We start from the raw sequence: 7,509 nt of genomic DNA, 5'->3' as shown, positions 1-7,509 counted from the left end.
GACGTTGCCGTCGGAGTAACCTATCGGCTGCTCACATGGGTTCTCAGGTATAACGCGTTCGTTTGTTCGACGCGTCTTCTTCTGAGTAGACATTGCCTTGTTGGCCTCTGCAAGAGTCGCACGTTTGGAATCACTCCTTTGTGAGGGTGAAACCTTAACGGGCTCTTGGTCCTTTGCACGCACCGCCGAGCTGGTTGTTGCAGAGATCGATTTGTTAGGAGGTCGTGTACGACCCCCAGTCTGGGTGTTGGCTTGAAGCTCCTTCAGCGATCCCCAGCTTCCCTTGACAAGCGTTTTTCCTCGATTCTCGGGTAGAGCATCGATACGGTTGTTCAGAGGATTCCTAGACTTGGGGAAATCCACGCTGCGGTGGGGCTTTACCGAAGGTTCGGGACCTGAAATTGACGAAGGTTGGAGAGCAATATTACCTGCTATTACTTCAGGCGTTGTTTTGGCCTTCGGCATCCAAACTCGTTCGGATCTCGGCGATCTCTTAACGGCCTCTCCCTTTAGCATTTCTCGTGCTTTTTGGACCAGGGCTCGGGCATGCGCACGCAAGGCGCGGCGCTTCTGGATTCGCTCCTCGAGAGTAGAACGGGTTCTTTTGACTTGAACCCATTTGTTCGTTTCTTCTTCGGAGGAGGGGCTGGTTGTTTGCCGTGGTTGCTCCTGGCGTTGCCTGGATTTTAGATCCACGTTATAGCGAATCCCATCCATTGGCTCCAAAGCCTCGGCCATCTGTCGAGCAAGACGTTGACGCTGTCTTTGTCGTGCTCTCTTTGATAATGCCGGAGCGTCTTCAGAAGTCATCTCCTCGGCGGAAGAGGAATCCGGATCTGCGATCTCGACCAGGTTGGACGACGTGGGGACGTCACGTGGTGCAAGTGCAGAGGCGGCAACGGGGTCTTGGATTTTTGAGCCAAAGGACCTGCAAACATTTATGAAAGAGGTTACCTTTCTGTACCCGTTTGGAGAGGCGGATCTGGAGGAGGAGGAAGAGAGGCCTTCTTTGAACCGTTGTTGATCGAGCTCGTGTTCTTCATTCACCCGGATCTTGAATGCCGGCTGCGTCACGACGGCGTCGGTAGCGATGCCGTTGGCTCCCACTGTGGTCGCCAGCTTGTTTGCGGAAAAAGTTGCTGTATTCATTGCTGCATTCATTATAACTTTGATCGTTACAATGAAATAAAAAGATAGCCTTTTTATAAGACCGGTACACAATGAAAACAAAATAAATGCAACTCCTTTCAAACAAACGCAAGAGCTGTTTGTCATCTCTTGCTTGCGTGGGTCTTTGGCCTGTGACGGGGACGTTGATATCCGTGGACCACCGGGGCACTCAGATCTGGTCCGAGAAAATCGGGCAGAGTTTCGTCTATCCGCGAAGGGATATGGAAACAGAACCCCGTCGATCCGCGTGAGATCTCAGAGGTGGCTCTTCTTAGTATTAACGCTAAAGGTTAATACTAAGGCTCGGACGGGTGATGAAGGCTCTGATCAAGACCTCTCCTCCTCTTGTTGAAGCACACGGGCACTCTTCACTGCAGCAGGGCTTCGCCAAGCTCTCCAAAAATCCTCCTTCCTCTCTCTCTAGCCTTGCTCCAAGACAAAAGAAATCCAGCCCTTTGAATGAGGATCCAAGGGGTCTATTTATAGGCTCTAGGAGGTGTAGGGGGTAGGTAAGGGGTGCGGACACCCCTTGGTGTCTCGGCCTGGCCGAGACACCCCTGGGGTATTTCGGCGTGCCGGGACTCCGTTTGAGGTGTTTTCGATTGTTTCCCCGTAGATTCTTCGTCCGAACTCGGATTTGAGTGATTCCGGGTGCGTTGGATGCTTGACGAAGAATTCGATCCGCTCTGGTGATTGGATTATCTGTAGAGTGGTCGAGGCGCGAGGGGCGTTGTCCTTGTTGTGAACAGTGCCGGGCTTCCCGATTGGTCCGGGTCTTCGTGATTCCGAAGTCCTATCCGCTCACGTAACTCGTCGATTCACTTTAGTCGTTCGTCGACGTCGATTAGGCTCATGTGGATTGGATGGTGCGTCGCTTTCTAACACTGAACCGTTCGTGGAGACCTATAGGCAATTTTCGATGCCTACATGCCCGATTTTCTCGGAACAGATCTGATTGCCCCGGTGGTCCACGGATATCAACGTCCCCGTCACAGGCCAAAGACCCACGCAAGCAAGAGATGACAAACAGCTCTTGCGTTTGTTTGAAAGGAGTTGCATTTATTTTGTTTTCATTGTGTATCGGTCTTATAAAAAGACTATCTTTTTATTTCATTGTAACGATCAAAGTTGTAATGAATGCAGCAATGAATACAGCGACTTTTTCCGCAAACAAATACTGATAGTGCTGCTCTTGAGGGAGGAGATACAGAAAGTTCAGATGAACCATACACTCCGGCTGAAGCTACTGCTGCTTCCCAACATGAAGAAGGCACATCAAGGATGAATAGAATCAGACAACCATCACGATGGGCTGCAGATTATGATAAAGGAGAAGGTCTATCCGATGCAGAGAATGCTGAGGTGAATCTGAGTGGAGTTAACAATACTGATGTTGATGATCTTGCTTTCATGGTTATCTCTGATCCGACGAGTTTTGAAGAGGCAGTCAAAGACGAGAAGTGGAGGCAGGCCATGGATGCAGAGATCAAGTCAATTGAGAAGAATCAGACATGGGTGTTGATGGAGCCATCCATTGGTACCAAAACCATTGGTGTGAAATGGATTTATAAAGCCAAACTCAATGAATTGGGGTAGGTAGATAAATTCAAAGCTAGACTTGTTGTGAAAGGTTATTCACAACAATATGGAGTAGACTATACTGAAGTGTTTGCTCCGGTGGCACGGATGGACACTGTGAGAATGATTATTGCTTTGGCTGCACAAAGAGGATGGGGACTCTATCAGCTGGATGTTAAATCAGCATTCTTACATGGAGAATTAGAGGAAGATGTCTTTGTTGAACAACCCCAAGGTTATGAAATAGCTGGGAAAGAGCATATGGTGTATAAGCTACGCAAGGCTCTATATGGACTGAAACAAGCACCGAGAGCCTGGTTCAGTCGCATAGAATCCTACTTCATCAAGCAAGGGTTCAAGAGCAGCTCCAGTGAACAAACTCTGTTTGTTAAGCAAAAGGAAGGCAAGATTCTAATAGTCAGTATTTATGTGGATGATCTCCTGTTTACTAGCAATGATGAAGATCTGCTTAAAGAGTTCAAGTGTGCTATGAAAAGTGAGTTTGATATGAATGACTTGGGAAGAATGAGATATTTTCTTGGTATAGAAGTGTTGCAAAAGGCTGGTGGAATCTTCATTTGTCAAAGAAAATATGCAGCTGAGGTAATTGACAGATTTGGAATGGGGTCCTACAATTCTGTCAATAACCCAATTGTGCCTGGACAGAGTATTGATCGAGATGAAAAAGGTGTGAGGATCGATTCAACTCTCTACAAACAGATGGTAGGCAGTTTAATGTACCTCACTACAACGCGGCCTGACTTGATGTTTGTAGTAAGTCTCATCAGCAGATTCATGGCGAATCCCACTCAACTTCATCTTGCAATGGCAAAGAGAGTTATGCGGTACTTGAAGGGGACAATGAACTGTGGGATCTGGTATCAACATGGCGAAAGAAATGATCTCATAGCTTATACTGACAGTGACTATGCAAGAGATATCGATGATAGCAGAAGCACATCTGGCTATGTGTTCTTAATGAGTGGAGGTGCTGTGGCGTGGTCATCTTGAAAACAACCAATTGTGACTCTCTCGACCACTGAAGCAGAGTATGTAGCTGCTGTTACGTGTGCTTGTCAAGCCATCTGGATGAAAAGAATCTTAAAGGAGATCGGTCACAACCAAGCTGAACAGATGGTGCTGTTATGTGATAATACTTCCACCATCAAACTGTCCAAGAATCCGATTATGCACGGGCGATCCAAGCACATCAGGGTGAGGTATCATTTTCTAAGAGAATTATCTAAAGAAGGTGTTATCAAGTTAGTTTACTACAGTACAGAGGAGCAGCTGACAGATATAATGACTAAGCCACTGAAGTTGGCTTCATATCAGAAACTCAAAGAAGCACTGGGAATGAATGTTTGTGAACTGAACTCAGCTGAGAGTTAAGTTCAAGGGTTTAAGAGGCTATAAAAAGCCCTCAACTTTCATTGTTTCTTATGGATGTTTAAGATAGTTTTAAAAAGAGTTTTACAAGTTTGTTTAAGGGTTTTTAAGTTTGTTTCAAGAGTTTGTTTATGAAGAACTTTCACAAGAGCTTGAGGAGATCATTCTTTGGTGTTTGGGCATTCAACTCTTCTCCCTCTCTCTCTTGTCGTCTTTAGAGAAGTGTTTCTAAACTCAATCTAGCTTTACATTTATATATAAATGTTTGATTATCATTTTATTAAGCTAGAATTTATTTGAGTTTAGTTTGATTTGATTTACTCTTTGTTTACACACACAACCATTGAGCTTATTGTATTTACATACATAGTATAATTTGGGGTTGTGATTGTGTGACATTGAGTTGAGCCTAATTGAGTTCTCACCTTGTTAGAGAGAACAATCATTTGCTATATTGTGCTTAATTGTGAAATCACTTTGTAATACACTTGTACACCGAGTGAGGAGTGTGTGGTGAGAGTCGGGGATCGTCCCAAGAGGAGTGGCATCGGTTGACGAACCTAGGGAGAGTAGTTTATATATCCTTGCATATATATTTTATCATATAGGATATATCTCATTGTTTACATTGCTTATCCTAGCTCATATATCTTGTTGTATTTCATACTTGCTACTTTGGCGTTTATTTATACTTGTGTTTATATTTCTTGTCGCCATTGTCATTAGCTCATTATTTATATGATCCACTATCTAGTTCATATTGTTTACCCCTTGTGTTAGTTTTCATATCCTTGCATATATCATATTGTATATCTCTTTGGTAGGATATATCATCTTGTATTAGTTTATATATCCTTGCATATATATTTTATCATATAGGATATATCTCATTGTTTACATTGCTTATCCTAGCTCATATATCTTGTTGTATTTCATACTTGCTAGGATAACTTGTTAATTAATTTTAATTAGCATATAATCGGATTAGATTAGCATAAGACCCTTATCACCCCCCCTCTAGGGTCTAACACACATGCGGATGAAGCTTGAACTTGATCTTTAACTTGAATTGTACGTTGCTTCACTCCATAATTCCTCGGATGAAGCTTGAACTTGATCTTTAACTTGAATTGTACGTTGCTTCACTCCATAATTCCTCCAACCTCCGTTTGATATTGTCGTTGAAGCGTTATTCCATCCATCCTCCAACTACATTGTTTGTCTATAATAAATAAGAAAACACAAATACTAGACAAACAACATTAGTGTTAAATTGTTTGTTAAACATCATCAAAACAAGAAGGCCTACAATCTCCCCCTTTTTGATGATGACAAACAATTTACAAAAAGAAATATATGCATGAAGGAAATGAATATATAATTTATAATTCACATGCATATAAACAAAAAATAATATACTCACAATATTTCTCCCCTTTTGATAACATCAAAAAGGGGACAAAAGAATTAAGAGAGCGAAAGCTCCCCATATCAATAAGCATGGGTGAGTATCAAACAAGTATAAGGAATGCTCCCCTTATCAAAAAGCCATATAGAATATAAGCAATAAAGATCATGGCAAACATATGTGGGCAAGCATAGATAAGAGCATGCTAAAAAATTTACTCACATACATGAAGATAATGAGAACATATATGAAAATAGTGTCTCATAAAGAACATAAAACATGTATAATAGTAGATTTATGAAATCAAAAGAAAAAGAGCATGAGAATCATGCAAAATGTTTTCAAATGAAAACGATTCAATCAAATAAAATCATAAATCAAAATTTAAATCATAAAACCAAAACATCATTGATTTTAAAAAAATCAAGAGAGGTAACCATATCTAGCTCTTGAGCTAGTAACAACCCATATAAACATTTTAGCACCCGGTAAACAAGATTTGGGAATAAACACCAAATAAATCCGGAGGGTTATATAAGTACAAACCTCTCATCAAAACAAAACAAATAATCATGAAAACAAAAGATTTTATCAATTAAAAATTGTTTTCATATAACAAGATTTCAAAGCATAATTTTCAAAACCAAGACAAAGAAAAATAAAAATACTAAAATTCTTGGTTTAAAAATCAAATTTGTTTTGGTACCCTAGAATTCTTGGTACCAAGAGATTTAGAGACATGACCCCTATCATTAAATCTCAAAGCCCTAGGGTTATGAACCCTCTTAGGCGCATGTAATGCACTAACACGGTCAAAGCAATAATCGCTTAAATGACCCTTCCGATTGCAATACGTGCAATGAAAGAGATCCATTTGTTTTTGTGGACCATTAGCTCGTGCACGGGAAACATTTGCAACCATAGATGATCTTTTAAGATTGTTTTGCAAATGTGAAACATTATCAAAGCAAAACTTTCCTAAGTGGCCATATCTACCACAAACATCACATTTAAACTTTTGTGGTCTTTTAAAATCATTTGGCAAAAGTGAAGTCTTTTTCAAATCATAGCAAAATTTTGCCAAATGGCCAAAACGACCACAATGATCACACTTGAACACACTAGCATGCTTATGATGAACTTTGTGAGAATGAGCATGTGAATGTGTAAGTGTACAAGATGAAGAAGCTACATGAGATGCACAAGGAGCATTAGAATTCTTATGTTTGTGTGCATCATAGCAAAATTTAGCTAGATGGCCTTTACGGCCGCAAATAGAGCACTTGTAAACTTTGCTATATATGTGTGCATGATGAGTAGATGATGATTTAGACTTGGCACACATATCCATAAGCCTCTTATGATTATCAAAGCATATTTTCAAAGTTGAATCTAAAGATGAAATGTATTTTTTCATAAGATTCAAGTCTTTATTTTTAGGCACATATGCACTTTTAGAAGTAGAACATAAATAGTTATTTATAAAAGAAGCAGTATCATTTTGTATGTTCTTTACTTCTAACATGACATTATCTTTTTCATGAGATAAGCTAGTTATAAATGTGGTTAATTTTTCATTTTCCAAAATTAATAAGTCATTGCTTTCTTTCAGCATAGTATTTTCATTTTCAATGACATCAAATTTGGACACTAGCTTCTCATGATCGGATTTTAAATTATCATGCTTGCATTGTAAATCGACAAAATCTTTATGTAATTTGTTAAAGGCATGCAACAAATTTTCATTAGCACAGACAAGTTCATCATTAGGTAAATCATTAATGGTTTCGAACTCGCAAACCTCACTAGGGCTATCGCCTAGTGGCCGTGTGCATGAAGCTCCATATGAACTTGAGGCGGGATCCTCCAAAGCTTGTCGGATCGCCTCTAAGTCTCCTTGATGTGCTTCTATAAATTTCTAAAGTTTGTAAGTACTATCAAAATGAACAAACTTGTTAGACATA

Source organism: Asparagus officinalis, chromosome 7, assembly GCF_001876935.1.
Source record: "Asparagus officinalis chromosome 7, Aspof.V1, whole genome shotgun sequence".
NCBI lineage: Eukaryota > Viridiplantae > Streptophyta > Magnoliopsida > Asparagales > Asparagaceae > Asparagus > Asparagus officinalis.
The sequence above is the reverse complement of the archived record's forward strand: the minus strand, read 5'-3'. Positions refer to the sequence as shown.